The 17,207-nt window shown below is 39.6% G+C and overlaps 1 protein-coding gene across 2 annotated transcripts in view; it reads right to left on the minus strand.

Moving 5' to 3' along the window:
- The window catches only part of XKR4 (XK related 4), a 253,701-nt gene that overhangs the window by 146,351 nt on the left and 90,143 nt on the right, over positions 1-17,207 (minus strand). The window lies entirely within an intron of this gene.

Here is a 17,207-nt window from a genome sequence, read left to right on the forward strand (position 1 = left end):
AACAGGCATCTCTGGAAACGAGGTGGAATCATCAGTCAGCATTTTGTACTAATGCAACAGGGAAGTTGTAGCAAAGTGAAACAATCTTCTATCACACCACCACTGCCATCTGATTTCTGCTACTGGATGGAGCTTTGCGTATCATATATGGGAAAAGAAATATTAAGTGTATTACTGACTTGAATGAAATGTGCTGTAATCAGACTATGCACTCTCATCTCATACTGATGTGCTTTCTGTGCAGTAGGAGATGGAGAAATCCACAGCCTGCCTGGCTGGATGCCTGCTGAAGTATTAGGTTTGGGGGGTACTGTCCCAGCTGCAGATGAACAAGTACAGAAAAAAATGCAGAAAGATTAATAAGCTTAGGATTGATCGGGGCGGAAAGAGTGACTGCCTCAATGAGAAAGAGAGGCTGTTGGGGTCCACAAGCACAGTATATAAACAAAGCTGAGGAACACAGGAATCAGGCCAAAACCTGCTCTTCACAGAAGTTCAAAGGGGAAAGAAGGTCCCAAAAAAGGGGCAGCGCCAGGATACGCAAGGGTAGGCAGCAATGGGATACATCTGAAGGCCTGCAGAAGGCAAGATAACGAGCCAAGAGGAGGATGGAAGAGGCAGTCAGTGATGTTCAGAAGCAGCAGGTCAGAGCAGATTCGCAGGCAGCCCACAAGTTCCCAGAGTGTCTCTTACTGCAGCATCTGTGCTTTGGGCACAGCCTCTCTTCAGAGAGCTCAGAAATCAATAACCTGGAGAGTGATTGCCCTCGGCATCAATGGCTAATTACAGAGACCATTCAAGGCATTCATTGACATATGTACCATAATTATTCTCTTTTTTTTTTTTTAGTTGCCTGCAACAGCTTTACAATTTTCCCAGACCCAACCTAAATCTTCTGAAATTCCAAGAAGGAACAGACACAAAGGACCTCAAACCCTCCAAAACCCTATTGCTCCCAAAAGAACGAAGGTATAGCTTTGTCTCGGTTCAATCTATTGTTTTATCATTTTTATACTATCCCATACTTGATTGCATAATCCATTTGTAAGTTCGTACAATTCTGAATAGCCTCCAATGAGAAACTGAGTAAATATCTGATTTAATGGTTTCTATTAAAAAGTGCTATAAGCACCCTCCTGTACTATTTGTTATCCATAACTGGGAATTGGTTTTATCACTTCTTAGCACTCAGTGCAAATTTTTGTGCATGATCTTTTAGTAAAATAGCCTAGACAGCAACAACCTAGTGTTGGACATATTTCCTGGAGCTCTGAATTGGTGGCAAAGAACAGGTAACAAGCAATACTTAAATTACAACATGCAAGGGAGAGACTGAAACAAAGCCTTCTCCTCTTCAGTAAAATACTAAATGAAGCCTTTTGGAGAATTAAAGCATTGATCTTCCCATGCTTTTTCCTGACTTAGCTTTTTCTTTTTTTTTTTTTTATTTCAGAGCTCTTTTGTTAACTTGCATTCAAAAGTTTTACCTGAGTAAAGCTGTCCTCGAAGTGGTAACACCAGACAGCCTGAGAGTTTAATGCTGGATCCCCACGCCTTTCAAACTGTTTTTCATCTTTTCCCTTTCAATCAACTTGGAAGGAAGAAAAGAGGACAAAAGTCTGTCTTAATTGCTGACACCATCTTGTGATCAAGTGTTGCCTATTTACAGGGCATTTTTGACGTTGTGTACTTCTGCCCTAAGCTGGCCCAGTGTTGTGTTCTGTCTTGATGGTACTTGGTGCACTAGGATTATTCAGAACACTGCACTTTTTGGAAGAGCATTTCTGAGTGTGACTGTTCACAAGCACCCAAATGTACTGCACCACATAACCCCAAGCGTGTGCTTTACTGACAGAAGACCTGCCCACAACTCAGATTTAAAAAACACATCATCTGTGTGGGGACTTAACTGCTTTTCATTGCATGGTTATGCTGGACCTTCATTTTCTGCACTCCTACTCTGCTACTGAGTCATGGATAACACCGCTGTTTCAGCAACATTAGTTAACACTCATTTTAATAGTTACAACCATCCGTGGAACAGAGGCAGGCTTGGAGCTGAGCCTCAGATTTGCGTTTGCTGTGTTATCATGGGCAAGACTGCTCTCACAGCTCTGGCTTCTCACACAGAAAAATGTAAGGATAAATACTACACTTCTGCGAAGGCTGGAGGAGAAAAAGGGCTTCATTAATTGAAATAAATTGAAAACTGAAAAGTTGCCAAATCCAACTCTGAATCCAAGAAATCTAACCCATGCATGTTTCTGAAAGATACATTAAGTATTTTTGGGTGCTTACTTCTATCAGTCCTTGTCATATGTGGATGCACAAACTTGAAAATCATTTTGGAAAGCACAGCATTAAAAGTCTCTATCTCCTTTTAAGATTACATGACCAGATGGAGGCACCTGGAATGAAATATGCTGTGTTGCCCGGAAAGAAGAATCTGTGACTCTGCTTCCCACAGGTTCGAATGACTGGGCAGAGAAGTGTAACAGGTTCTACGCTCCATAGACAAAGTCAGCTCCAAAATGTGCAAGGTCCATTGCGAGATTTCAGAATAAAGTATTCTACAGCAGGAATGAGAAAAAAGAGAGATAACAGTGTTTCCTATGTGTCCATCTTAAAGACTATTATTTGCTCATCACTTCATGGATGAAACATGCCAATTCAGCACAATAAATGATCTGAATTTATTGTGTATGATTTTCCAGGTACATAGGCACAATGTAAACTATCCTCATTCCCTACATTTTATGGGATATCATTTTCTTAATCTGCAAACTTAGCAATAAATCAAACATAAACAGTCACGTAAATATATTTTCTATTCAAAATGAAACAACTAATTTCTACTCTATAGTAACTATTTTCTGATCTTGCTATTTCTATGGTTAAGAATGATTAATTTTGTTCCCCTACATTCTTGTCCTTCTCAGAAACAGTTTTGTTTTTTTTTTAACCTGTGTTTTATAAATAAAATTTTCATTTGAACAAAAGTTAATACCAGGAAAATCTCATTTTAAGAAGCTAGCTTGTGCAGAAGGAGCCCTGTCTCTAACCAGAGAACTATTGGCTCATCTCAGGTGGAAGGCAAATACACACATTTGGGTAACATTGTGGGGGGATGCCTTTGGAGAAACAGTGCAAAGCTAAGACTAAATGAAAGAACTACTGCAGTCCTGACATGTTTTGCAGATGGGAGAATCGGCTTCCTGACAAGTCCTTTTGTAAGTGATTCAATGGAAACATTTAAAAAACATTGTGCCACCTTAATTAGAGGGGTTGCCATATGTAATCTGTATCTATTAATTGTGGTAGAACTCTATCTCTCAGTCTTGATCTAGTGTTGTAAGATAAATTTAAGTAATAGGCGTGGTTTTTTAATTTTGTATTGTTTTAATCTCCACTGATACTGACAGAAACTGGGATCCATTTAATCACTTTTTCAAAACCATAATAAGAAAACTATGCTCCAAAAGGTCTTGTATATGGCACACAAAAAGTGCAAAGAGAAAAGGATTCAAAGAGCCTGTCATCAGATCAAAGAGCCAGCAGAGCTGGAAGTAGACCCCAGGTCTCTGACACCCCAGTCCAGGCTTGTATCATCTGATCTCTCCTGCCTCATCTATTTACACCAGTTTTGATTGCCTACTGCTTAACTGAACTACAGAATCCACATCAACAGCTGGGGCTTACAAACTGGATACATATTTTTAATTTGAAATGTTTAAAATCTTTATTTTAATTATCAGTGGTCATGCATCTTGCACTAGCTTGCTTCCTTTTCTGAACATGAACGTACATTGCTTTCATTTATTAAGTTACTGATCATTCATCTGAGGCTAGGGAAGGCAATAATGGCACTCATGTTAACAAAAATCAGTAGAGCTGTAAATAAGCTTTGCTACAGCTCCTAACAGTTTTAAGTCATTCATTAGCTAGGAACATATAATGCAGCCAAGGAAACACACTGGCTTTCTACACTAGCTTCTATACTTTTCCTGTAGCTGTACACATCACCTTCTACTTACACATCAGAAGAGAGGATTCTGTGGACTCTGTAAAGGCAATGAATGCATTTCTGACCCTATTACACATAATGTAGTGATTTTGCTGAATAGACAGAGGTATAAAGATAATCAGTGTGTTTCCATACAGCCACAGAGACTTCTCTGTTGCCTTTACATTCTGCCTTTTGGATCAAATCCCTTTTCCAAACTCCCAGCCAGGTTTTTCAAAGGCCTCCAGGAAGAACAGAATAAGCCATTTTAATAAATTCCAAGCACATTTTGGCCCATGGAAGGACAGTCAAAACACTCAGGCCATATATATTTTACACGTCTAATATCAGAAGGTGAAACATCAGAGTGTAAAAGGACAAGTCCCCACAAGGGAAAAAGCATTTGGAGACTAAAACTGCTGTTTAAAATGTGCTAAAGTGGAGACCTTGAATTTGAACCCTTTCAGAAGGGCAGCGAGCAGAAGGAGAATTTGACAATCGCACTGGGGTTTTCCTGGGCGGGAGGAGACTCAAGTACTATAGAGCTAATAAGGTCAAATACATTGGGGGCAGACTGCACCATTTTCCATTTTGCCTCAAGAAAACCAAAACACACTATGGGCTAGTGCAAGATTGCACAAAGAGACAAGACAGGAGAGGACAAAGCATGGCATTTCGAGGTTCTCTTCCAAATCTCTGAGCAAAGTAGCACTGTAAACCTTACCCCATCTAATACATTCAGCTCTTTTGATCAAGAAGCAGAACCTTGGAAAATTTCCACAGACATGTAAGCAGGGAATACTGCCTAATTGCCAATATATATATACTTTAGTTTAAAGTGATTTGACTTTTTCTTACTTGTAACATGAGTTTCCAGCTCGTATATTTTTGTAGAATAAGCTGGAATCTATGGGGTTCAATAAATACAGCGAAAAAATGTGAGGTACTAGATATCCTGATAATCTTGATATGTTTCTCAGAAGACTATGAAAGAAAGCTGGATTTGATCGCTTGCCAAAGAACAGAGGAAAAGGTCTTTAAGCTAAATCTTACTGGATCAAAGATGACATCTGACCGCTCAGAAACAAATCCTTTACAGTTTAGTAAGTAGCAAAGCCTAAATAACTCCACCAGAGCACCATATATTAACACACATCTGACAACTTTGCCAACAGGAGCTCTTACTATTTAATCATAGAGGAATTTTGGGCTCAGCCTCCCAGGCAGACATATAAATATTTTCTGAGAAGAAAAAAACCTAAAATATCTATGCAGCGTGCACACACACTTTGTTTCTCCATACCTTTCTAGACACAGAGGAAAGAGATCTGAACAGAGTCACGTATTCTCAGTCTCAGACCAAAGACACAAACTCAGCCTTCTCATGTGAGGCTCAGATCGCCTGTATTAATTTAAGCTTGATGTTCACAGGGGCTGAGTTCCCTCAGCTTCACCTAGAGTCAAAGGGTCCATCACTCGTAAATAAATAAGCAAGTAGATCAGACTCCTACAGTTGGTCAGTCAGACTTACTACTAGAAATCACAGCAGATACCTTCCCAGCATAGCTATCCACAAGGAGCAGCTTACCCTAATCTGGGACTCATTTACAGAGTCATTAAAGAAGAAAGATTTAACTTGAAGAATGCTCTTGTCCTAGATACCTACAAACATATTTATCTCAGAGCCCATGTGCCCCTGTTAATTGGCACTGACTTTATAAAAGCCCATAAGAATATTCACAGAATGGAGAACATATTTCTAAATGATTCATGTTGCCAATCCACTATTATCCATTTGCAGCACAATTACCATATTAAATATGTGACGATACGTTCACTCTTCATTATGTTCAATGTCATCCTTTATTCTATTTATAGGCCAAAATCTGAATCTTAAACAGACGTATCAGTTTCTGGGAAGCTTTATCATGATTTTAGTTGCTGAAATCTTGATCAGAGTTTGGATTTAAAAAAAACAAAACAATTTGCCTGACTGGAACACCATCCTATAGGCAAGAAAATAGAAATACTGCTGTACGTTTATAAAACAGATAAACTTTTCTTTGAACTGCTGGCATGAAGCAGTATCTAGCACCCAAAACCTAGATTTGGGAGACCCTGTAGTATCAGAAGTTGTCATGCAAAATTTCATCATAGGCACCACCCTAATACAATAAAATGTAACGTATGCACCATGCCACAATTCCTCACACGTTAGCGCACATGGCTTACGCAATGTGTCTCACTTCCTTCAGAATCACAGAATTTCAGCTGAAATTGCTGAGCCATATGTGGCTTGAAAACAGCTCTAGTGTGGGCCCAGTTTGGGAGATATAGCCTGTGATTAATAAATGGTATGCCCGGCAAGACGACTGCTGGGTAACATTTTATTGCTATGGCACAAGATTGCAGCCTCATCGTGCCCTACAGACAACTTTTGGAGACTGGCATCACACTCCTGAGACACTCCTATGGGAAGCAGTGAAGACTGCTTCTCAGCATCCCTGCATCTGCCTTCTGGCCCAGCAGTTGTCTCAGAGAGCACATCAGCCTCCACAGAGCCAGGAAAACTTCTGCTGAAAATGACATTTGGTATGAACAGACTAATTTCAGCCATGGAACTATTCAGTTGATGAAGACAGGGGTGAGAATCAGAAAAGGTTGCACGGAAAGCCAAGTAACAACCAAATGAAAAAAAAATAAAGTGAATCCTGCTGAGAGACAAAAATGATGATGAAGTATACCTATAGTTTTTGAGTTTGTGAATATTTTAGTGTATGTGATGCAAATAATTCATATTGCTATATGGTTGGGAGTTATTGTGTCGACATTTAAAGAACAACTGAGAGCTAAATGGAGCTTTCATCTGTACAATCCAAATGTTAATGTCTTCAGCTAGCCTGAACAGCTAATAATCTGAAAACCAAGATGATGACTGCTCAGAACTTATTTTCAGTATCATGTAGCTAGATTGGTGGCACAACTATTGTGATAATTGAAACCCTCACAATTTTTGGTAGGTACTACTCAAATACAAGTCCAAAAAGCAGTGAAAAGGTCAGGCTCAGGAGTACTTAAAAGGCCACAAATGATCAAGACTAAGTTAAAGCTACTTAAGTCTATGAGAAAAATGGTAGATTTAGGCAAAACAACAGATATTTAAACTTTGCCTGTTTGACCTGTTCCTTCCTGCTTGTTATAGTCTAACAGGGGTAAATACTTTCTTTTGAAGAAGCTGTTCTTCATGACTATATTTTCACAGAAATCATAGGTCTGTGAAAAATTTATAACCAAAAGACTCTTCAATAACACAATTGCTAAACAGGGGAACCCATTATCTATTGACCCAGCTAAACAACATAGAGACTCATGCACTTCCACTCTGTCAGAAGCTTAGGTCAGGCCAATAATCCAGAAAGTGGTATTCATAGGAGAAAATCAAAGACACTGCACAGTCATCTCATTACAGTCAGCTCTGTATCATTGCTGCACAGTGTGAGACCATGGCTGAGCAATCAGGCTGAAGGACTGCAAGGTCTAGAAACATTTCCTTTTTTCATTTCAGAAAACCTGTGGCTACAACTCAATTGACCAATAATGTGGTCCTAGACCCTATCTATAAGTCAACTGTACATTTGGAATGCGCTAGTGATCAGTCATGCCCATGCCTATCTGTGATCTGCTGTGGGAGGGATAGCTGGTCCACGCCAAAACATTCACCTTGGCCTGCCAGCCATCCTTACAACCTCCGGTGCTGAGATTCCTCCCTTTCTTGTACACATCCCTCCAGTTTCACTTCTGACTAATTTAAAGGGCTTCCCACTAAGCTAGCCATTTTCTGCAAACCTTTCCTTGAAATTCCTCCTGTGCATGGTATGGGGAGCCTGTGCACAGGTTGGGCACAGGACTGAAAATCCCACTGTATACAAGCTGATAAGAACAACTTGTTGCAACGGGGAGTAGTATAATGGTTAAATATCACTAAATATGGACTTTGGGAACCTGCAAGGAGATATAATGGATATGCTCGAACAATTGAACGTAACACACGCTAAGGCCCTATCTGCACTGTGAAAATATAAATGGGTGGCACGCAGGCTATCCCCACATCTAGTACTGATGCAAAAACCATCACAAAGTAAAACTGTAATCAGGGCAGCTTAATTCAGTAATGAACTCTGATTTACTCTGAGAGCTGCAGCCAGCAATTTCCAATTTGACAAAATACTCGTACGTAGATATTTCTACCACTAACCCAGTTTTAGCATAAATGATATTTAATGAAAAATGAGTGATGAGCAGTAAATATTGGTAACAGAAACTGGAAGGGAAGGAGAGATACAAAATTAAATTTATCATAAAGGAAATGTAAATAACCTATTCTGACTTTTTTTTTCCTTGTATTTTTTTTCTCCTTTGTGGTGGGCAAGAGAAAATCAGTAAAAGATCGTAAGAAATACCAAGAAGCTTTGGAACTTTGCATGTAGCAGGCTTGAGGGTCACTGTCATCCTCACAGCCCTCTGCCGAATTTTGATCATTTGATGCAATCTGGAAGCACTTCAGTGCCAAAGAACAGTGGCTGCCTTCCATCACCCAAGTCTACTGGTTTACAGGTTCAGCGATTTAGCGCTTCCTTAAGATTAATGCTATTCTTGCACTTATTCTTCTCGAGGAAGGTCTTTTTCTTGACTGTGATTATGAATGAGTGCATAATTTTAGGGAACAATTTAGCCCCATGTTTACCTTGTAAAATATCTGCAAGCAGATTGTAATTCCTTTCAATTTAGAATTCAGATGTATTTGATGTGTTTTTTTCTTCTGTGGATTAATCATTAAATTATTTGCTGTATTTGATATCTGAACTTTGCAGTTTCACTGCACTGGTCAAACAAATCACAGAGTCTTATTTCAGTCTGTATTGTGGTGCAAGATCTTCACCTGCGCCAGTGTTAAACAAAATCCCTGCATATATTCAGGCATACGACTTTGCAACAATGCTTTGGAAGAGTTACATGGGTAAAACTTCTTTCCTTGGAAGTTGAGGAAGGGGCTCAGGAAGAAGGCAAGGCCGACATGCTTCCTGAAAAGCTGGAACAAATATTCAGTGAAATACTTACACAGTGGATTTGAAAGAGAAGACTTAAAAGGTGGCATTTAGAAACCTTAGTCTAAATGCTTGTGAAGACTCCAGCACAGCTGCCTTCTAACATGGCAACACCAAGGCTCCCTGGGCACTCTGATGTCAAAGACCTCCCCGGGAGGCAAGAGATCTGCATCTGAGCACGCATGTAAGTCCCAAATGCCTCTAGCTCTGGCTATGTGACTCAATACAGTCATCTACAGCACTTCATCTGCAGCATTCAAACTACCTGGAGCAAATCTGCCCTGCACTTTGCGGCATTTTTTTTCCTTTTGTGATTTTTTTGCTGTGTGTTTGTTTTTTTTTTTGGTGATTTGTTTTTTTTTTTTAGGTCGGCAGGCTCCCAGCAGAACGAGTTTTCCCCCTCTACTGCATCTCTAATGCCTTCCTCTCTCTACATTGCTCTCCCGGGGAGAAAGGCACAAGGGAGGAACAGCACCAAGAGATCTTGCTCCGCCGCTGTGTCTCTCTGCTGCTGCCCCAGGGTAATTAATCCAGCTGAGAGCAAGGGTTTATTACCTGGTGCATACATACTGCAAACCTGAGCAGGTGTCTGCCTGGTGTTGTACTAAGTGACCAGAGACCTTGCAGAAATGGATCTGGAGGTGATTACACACCAGCTAGTGAAAACTGCTACATGGTAGGAGGGAACAGCAGAAAGGTCACAGCAAATCACAGCAGTGGAGGACCCCAGCCAGGAAACCGTTACTAGTAGGGCTAAATTATCACTGTGCCTTGGCCTTCACTGAAGTTTGACCCTGGACAAATCACAGTCTTTTGCTCCTTGGAAGAAATTTTGTCAGACTTGCTGTTAGAAAGTCATTAATACTTTAGAATAGCTGTCAGTCATCTAATTAAATCAGAGAATATTACTGCAGTGATGAGAAAATGTAATTCTAAGTTCATTTAGACAGCAAAAGTTCCTTTAGACTATAAAAAAAAAGATGCCAAGATTGGGGTAAGTACATTCCCCTACATACTAAGGAACCTTCGTCTGTCAGACTGTGGTAGAGTCCTTAGTACAAATGTGTATGTGGCACTTGTCTTAGAAAAGTTGAGTACTATTCAGCATTGTTCCATTTGGCCACCTCTACCCCTGGAGCCATAGAAAGAGAGCTCATGCTGAGTAAGATAAAAGCTGGCATCAGGCATATAACTCACGCATTGGAGGACAGGGCACCATCTACGCTTAAGAACAAAAGAACTCCTAGGACACACTTCTATCATTATGGATTTTATTTCTCCTACATAGAAATGGGTGATTTGCTTTGTCAGAGGAAGTGATTTTAAAGAGTTTCTTAGCACTATACTACAGGATAACATTCAAACTGTAGTAGACTGCTTTCTCATTTCAGGGTACATACTGTCTTCGACGGTATCTTATGCGTCCTCTCCAGCTGCAGTCCTTTTGGTTCTTCTCAGGAAGGAAGTGTCCCATCCTACTGACATGTCATCCAGAATTTCTTGTTTATTCCCTCCAGTTACTTTTTATTTACACTTCCATGATGTGGTCTTCCACATCCTTCCTTCTCTCAGTTCTGTCATGTTTCAAAAAAGGAGTAGGAATCCTTTACTCCTGAGTTTGTGCACCAGATTTTTTAGCTTTCTCCTTGTTAATGATTGTATTACAATTACTTTTTTTCCTCTGTATGTTTACTGCACCCATAACCTACACCTTTACACTGATGTATCTGGTACACAAATGGTTGTTAAGGCAGCAGCAGGAAGATTCAAGGTGACAATGCAACTTGATGCATTTTCACAGGCATTATTCAAGTCAAGGAGATATTACATATTTGCTACCTGGTAGCAATGATAGGGGTTGTTAATACTCCTGCCAACATTCAATTTCTTGACAATGTCTACCCATAAATACATTTATTTAGATTTTTAAAATCTTTGAAACACTAGGCATATTAAACAGAATTCTTGGCCAAATACAAAACTAAACAACAAGAAATATCACTTTTAGGAATAGCGCACTTGGAAAACTGGCTCTTAACTGCCAAAAAAGAATTTGTTATGGTGAGGCAATATAGTTTTGCTTTAAAAATGCGACTATCAAAAATTTATCTATGTTGTGGAATTACATTGACTGACAAGTTGATTTTCAATGGAAGAAAATCAAAAGTCAAATTCTGATAGTACTTGATTCATGCTTTTTAAGCTAGTAAGCTTTACTATTAATTAGGTGCCTACAGCTGATGTTATTTTTAAATTTTTTATAGGATGTAGCATTAATCAAAAACCAAAACCATCAGCACTTATGTTGGAGACAATCAATGAGAAGAGAAAGGAATGTGTGTTTCATGAGAAACTGAAATTTGGGGGTTGTTTCCATTTCACATTAGCACAAATCTGCCACCAACCCACGCTCCAAATGTTGGAATTATGCACAGATTTGAAATATCTGTTTCCTACCAACTCTGATTTCTATTACTGTGACAGTCAAGGCCTTCCATTCACTAGCCACTGCTCCCTCCACAAGATAAAGCCTTAAAGAAATAAGCAAGTGTTTCACAAGTGACAGGAAGTGGCACAGGTGGACCTCAAAGGCAAGCCTAATGCTGAGACCAGCTCCTGTTTGGGAACTCCCTGCAGCCAAACCTCTGTACATCAAAAGAGTAGCATCTCCCAGGACATGCGATGCAGACAAAGCTGGTTGACAAGTAGGACTCCCTGATGGCAGAAAAGGTGGGGTTTTTTTTCTGTTTTTATTGAGTCTCATTTTGGTCAAAATGGGACTAAATGCAAATGTTTCAATATTTCCAGAGAACCAGAATCCTCCTGAGCCTTGAAGCTGCTTGGTGAAAGTGACTTTTCCATCAGACTCACTGCTGATGCCGTCAGGGAAAGAGATGCTCCTCTTGTGATCTCTGCTTTGGTTTTGTGGAAGATTTCATCAAACACAGCACATTCTGGATAAGAGAATTCTGCCCCCAGGAATGAGCACTGCAGGATGAAACTTTGTTTTATCAGATGTTTCCCACACATGGTACTCAGAGACACTCAACGACTGCTGTATCGTATGAGTAGCAAGAAGCTTTATTCAGCAATCAGGACCCAAACTCAGTATTTGCACTCAAAGGCAAATTGAACTGAAGCATCTATTCTTTTCTGCCTTTATAATCATGGTGTCCTGCTGTCTCCTTCATTAGAGATTTTTTTAATCTCGTCTGGTCACTTTTTAATCAAGACTACTTTTAAAGCATAATTATATATTATGTTTGCCAGTTAATTTGACCCTGAAATACTACCTCTTCTGGAAAAATGCAGGACGTTTCACATCTAGTGCCTAAGGAGATGGCAGTCAGCTTAAAATGGGAGTTTGCAAAGATCAAGCATTTCTTACGATCAGCTTCCTCTAGGATGTGCTCTGAGCTTCACTACTAGCAAAATTTCCTTTGCTATCAATCAATGCACTGTTTGACAAGCTAGGTATGCACGACAGTGCCTTTAAGAAGGACTTTGTCACGGCTGTCCTTTTGGTTGTGGTCACTTTAAGTAGAAACCTCTTGTACAGTAAGGTGCAATCACTTCGCAGCAGTGCTTACATTGTCATGGGATGCTTAAAAATACCACAGAGCCTCCCAAACTCAGCAAGCTGTCATTGATTGTCACCTAATCTAAACCTCAAATTTAACTCATGCATAATGAGGGCTTCTCAATTTATGAAATACTATGTGCTCCTACCACCTTAATGTAGTAACATGGAAGTGTGTATGATCATGAAGCAGGACATCTGCACCGTATGAAGAACTTTGCTTTTCAGGGTGACTGCACTGTCTGGGCCTACCCAGCAAGGGGGTGCAACTCAGCAGTGCCCTTACATATAACAAAGGCTAATGTTGTGCCAGAAATCATTTCATTACCCAAAGGTTGAGAACTGGTACCTGGTTTAGATTAAGTTTGTTAAATTAAGAGTTTTTGGAAAGTCCTATGAATGCAAGTAGACACCAGAAGATCTGCAGAGAGTGGCAGTAAACAAATAAAGAGAAATGTTGCCCTTTGTATGGTTCACAGAATCACAGAATGACAGAATGTTCGGGCTTGGAAGGGACCTCTGTGGGTCATCTAGTCCAACCCTCCTGCTGAAGCAGGGCTGCCTACAGCAGGCTGCACAGGACCTTGTCCAGGCGGGTCTTGAATATCTCCAGAGAAGGAGACTCCACAACCTCCCTGGGCAGCCTATTCCAGTGCTCTGTCACCCTCAGAGGGAAGAAGTTCTTCCTCATGTTCAGACGGAACTTCCTGTGCCTCAGTTTGTGCCCATTGCCCCTTGTCCTGTCACTGGGCACCACCAGGCTTGTCAAAGAGTCTGAATTGTCCCAACACTACCTAGCACGTCTATTTAAGCAAGCAGTACATTAGAATGGAAAACATCTGCAGATGAAAATAAAAAAAGAGTGATACTTATCACCCCTTTTTATTCCTTTTTATCTCCGTTGCTAATCTAATGCTATCAAACTTGACTTTATGTCATGATCAGAAAACACCTGTTCCTGGGCAGTTTACAATATAAAATACTCTCCATGTGTGCATCTGTGAAATAAACATGCAACAGGTCATTGGTTTTATATGTTACTCTTCCATCATAGACACAAATGAGATGAATAGTGTCTAGGGTGCAAAATGAGGATGTCAGACAGTATTGTGTGCACTCAAACTGGACTATATTCAACAAGCATTTATATGATTTGGAATAAAAAGCTTTTGACCAGTCCACTTTAGCAGTGCTATTTGCAGGGAATCACTGCGAGTTACAGTCTTCTCACTGAAAGCACTGAAGATTATTTTAATTGCAGAGTTTTTGCATAAATACAGTGATTGAGAGAAGCACAGCACAAGTTTGCCTCTTGCAGTATGATGGAGGTTTAAAACTACCTACAAGGACATAGAATGATGGTCCCCTCTTAAGTGTAATTGGCTTCTCATAGTTTTATTCCTTTTATGATCTTAGGATTCTGCAGAGAGATAATTTTAAGGATAAGAAGCCTGTCCATTCTGAGTGGCGATTTAGAATAAGAAGTAAAATTAATGCTGCGTGTACTTTCGAGTCTTTTCTAAGTTGCTAAATTACACACAGGACTAGCAGGGAGATACTGTTAGCTCTTTTATCTTTAAAAACCCCTCACCTGTAATGCCTTGTTGCTGAAAGCACAACAAAGAGAGGAAGAGAAAAAAAAAGACAGGAAAAGAAGAAAAAAAAAAGAAGAGAGAAAGTTAACTTAGACTCATTGAAATAAGACAGCACTAAAGATCTGACTAAACTGAATTCACATTCTGCTCTCACTCTTTAGACACACCTGACCGCGACACACATGAACCATAGTCTGGAACTGCAAATCACATTATTAAGAGCAGCAGCTATATACTCGTTGAGGAGTTCTTTATTTTAACAGCCATCCAACTCGTTTCAATAGGGCCTTGACAGGAGTATGCTACTACTCTATGTGTTCTTGTGAAGGTGAAAAATATAACAGTACTGTATATAGAAGATATGATTCCCTGAGAGGACTTTATTGAGTCCTCAGGGTCACTGTTGAAATACAGATAGAAAACCCCAATTGCTACATTGCCATAGTTTGCTCAGGTGTTTGCCTCTTTCCATGAAAAATGCATACACTTTTCTCTCAGCCCTCAAACAGGATAGGAGGAACTAAATGTGCTTTCCTCATCTAGCTATAAAACTGAGAAACATATGCTTTTCCATTATAGCCGCAGTATATTATGCTCGCTTCACCATTTTGTTAACTCTGTGATAGTATCTAGCTGCTGTCTAGGTTATTTAGCATAAGCAATCACAATCTATCCATTATGCTAAATGAATAATAATATCTTTTGGGCTATGAAATGACAGAAATTCATAGTTTCATAGACTTAGAGCAGGCTTTTGCTGATACAGCAATATGAAGTTCCACGGTTGAATACACATTCATCGTTAAGTGAACACTAAACCAGAAAAAATGTAGATGTTTGTCTCCTCCTTAATTCCCTTCAGGAGAAAATTAAATTTAAAAAGCATTCAAAATAATTTCCTGTCAAAATAAACATGTAAGTATGGCCACATACACACTATTTCTTCATAACAATAACTAAAATGTCTTCCTCCTAAGACTAGAAAAATACTGCTTCATCTATGATGTGTTGCTATACAGAAGGGCCAATCTCCTTCCTCTATAAAGGATGAGCTTGATTGCAACTTTCAGTCTGATTGGAGAAGCTTTTGTGAATGCAAAATAAAACCAGTCCATTTAATTGTATGATACAAGATGTTGTCATATTTTATTATCCCTGATTTTGCATGCCTCTAATAGTTTACCCAGTGGCACCAGGAGGCCTCTACTGCCATCAACAATTTGAGATTGGACCCTCAGTCGTATTAAAAAAAAAGATTCAAGTTCCTGGGACTGTAAAAAACTGAATGGGAACTGTCTGAACAGACCAGCTGCTGCTGATATGTAAAATGAAATTCAATAACCCCCATTAGGGTTCATTTATAGTAGCTGTTGATAACCGCTACTCTGTCTTTAATGAGTGTTGGCTTCTTTTAAAACATTAATCAAAATCTAGTGAGTCACCCTAGGTATGAAAATAATGTCAAGTACCAGCTTTGTAGAGCTACATCTACCAAAAGTAGGTCTTTTGAGGTACACACCTTATCTTGCTGCCCACAACCTACCACATAAATAAGAACAGCTATGCATAAAACATTAACAAATACTGGTCCTATATTTATAGATTAAAAAAAAAAAAATTTAGTCACAGCTTGAGTTTGCAATATTACAAACTGAAGGGCAATTAAACCATTTATATGCAATTTTAATTCTGCTTACAGAAGCTGAGTAGCACAGCTGGAGCCCTGTCTCTGTAATTCTACCACAGGATGGCTATACCATATTAAATAAAGAAAAGAAAAAAACCCACCCGGAATTTCTCAGACTATCACAGAACCGTAACTGCTCCTTCTTCCAAGAAGGCAAAAAAACAGTGACATGTCATTGCTAAAATGCATTAATTTGATCAACATCATCAGCAGAGATGTTCAGAACTCACAATTCCCACACTATTGGTGAAGTCAATATTTAAGAAGGGTTTAATTTCAAATTGGAAAGATAGATGTTTCTGGGTAGGGATGCTTTCCGAGAATGCGTATCAGGGGAGGGAGAAAGAATTACACGTTTGTCAGATTTTTCCAAATTAGGGTAAAAATAGAGACCTTAGCTGTGGAATGCTGTAAACAATCAATAAATCCTGCAGATTTGAAATTACAGCTCCTGATAATCCCAGATTTAAAAAAAACCCAAAACCAACCAAACAAAATACAAAGGAAGGACTTGAAGCATTCATCCTGGTTAAAAAATATACAGAAATCAACATTTTAGCAGGCTAACATCACCTGTCCTCCTGCAGCCAGCACAAAGCTGACCTAAGACTATGAAGCTGGCCTAAATTACACATTACGTAGTTCTGGTTTATTCAACACATTTGCACTGCCCGCCCGATCCATCACCATGCAGCCTGGGTGTGCAGGACCCGGTCCTAGGGGTTTCATGCAGCCCAAATTCCCAGATGCCTCAAGGTATTGTTGGGGCTGGCAAAACCCTGCTTCCCCCCTAGCAGCTCTCAGGCTCAGAGCAGTCTTTGTTCCCAGGCCACCTCTGAGCAGAAAACCTGAGAAGTGATGGGAAGGGTTTCAGCCAGGCAAGGCATGAGGAAGAAACCAGGCCCAGCTGGTTAGATGATCATCAAAACCAACTGACTCAATTCTTCAAAACACTGGGTTTCAGCAAATTGCCTCCCCTATCCCTCCTCCTCATCCTCAACAGCAGGAAGAGATTTTTTTTTTTTTCTTGGAAAAGCTTTTGAACAGATCTGAAAAGTCTGCAGACAATAAGTGACTTGGCTATTCAATTAGCTTTTTACATAATCCCTTTCTGACTATCAATTTGTTTTAGACAATAAATCAAAAGATTAAGGATCAAACGAAATCATGAAGAGAATTACTTCAAGGCTTATAGCAACATCATCAGTACTTTATACAAAAGGTAAAAAAAAAACAC

The sequence above is a fragment of the Opisthocomus hoazin genome, chromosome 3, assembly GCF_030867145.1.
Source record: "Opisthocomus hoazin isolate bOpiHoa1 chromosome 3, bOpiHoa1.hap1, whole genome shotgun sequence".
In the NCBI taxonomy this organism is placed as follows: Eukaryota; Metazoa; Chordata; class Aves; order Opisthocomiformes; family Opisthocomidae; genus Opisthocomus; species Opisthocomus hoazin.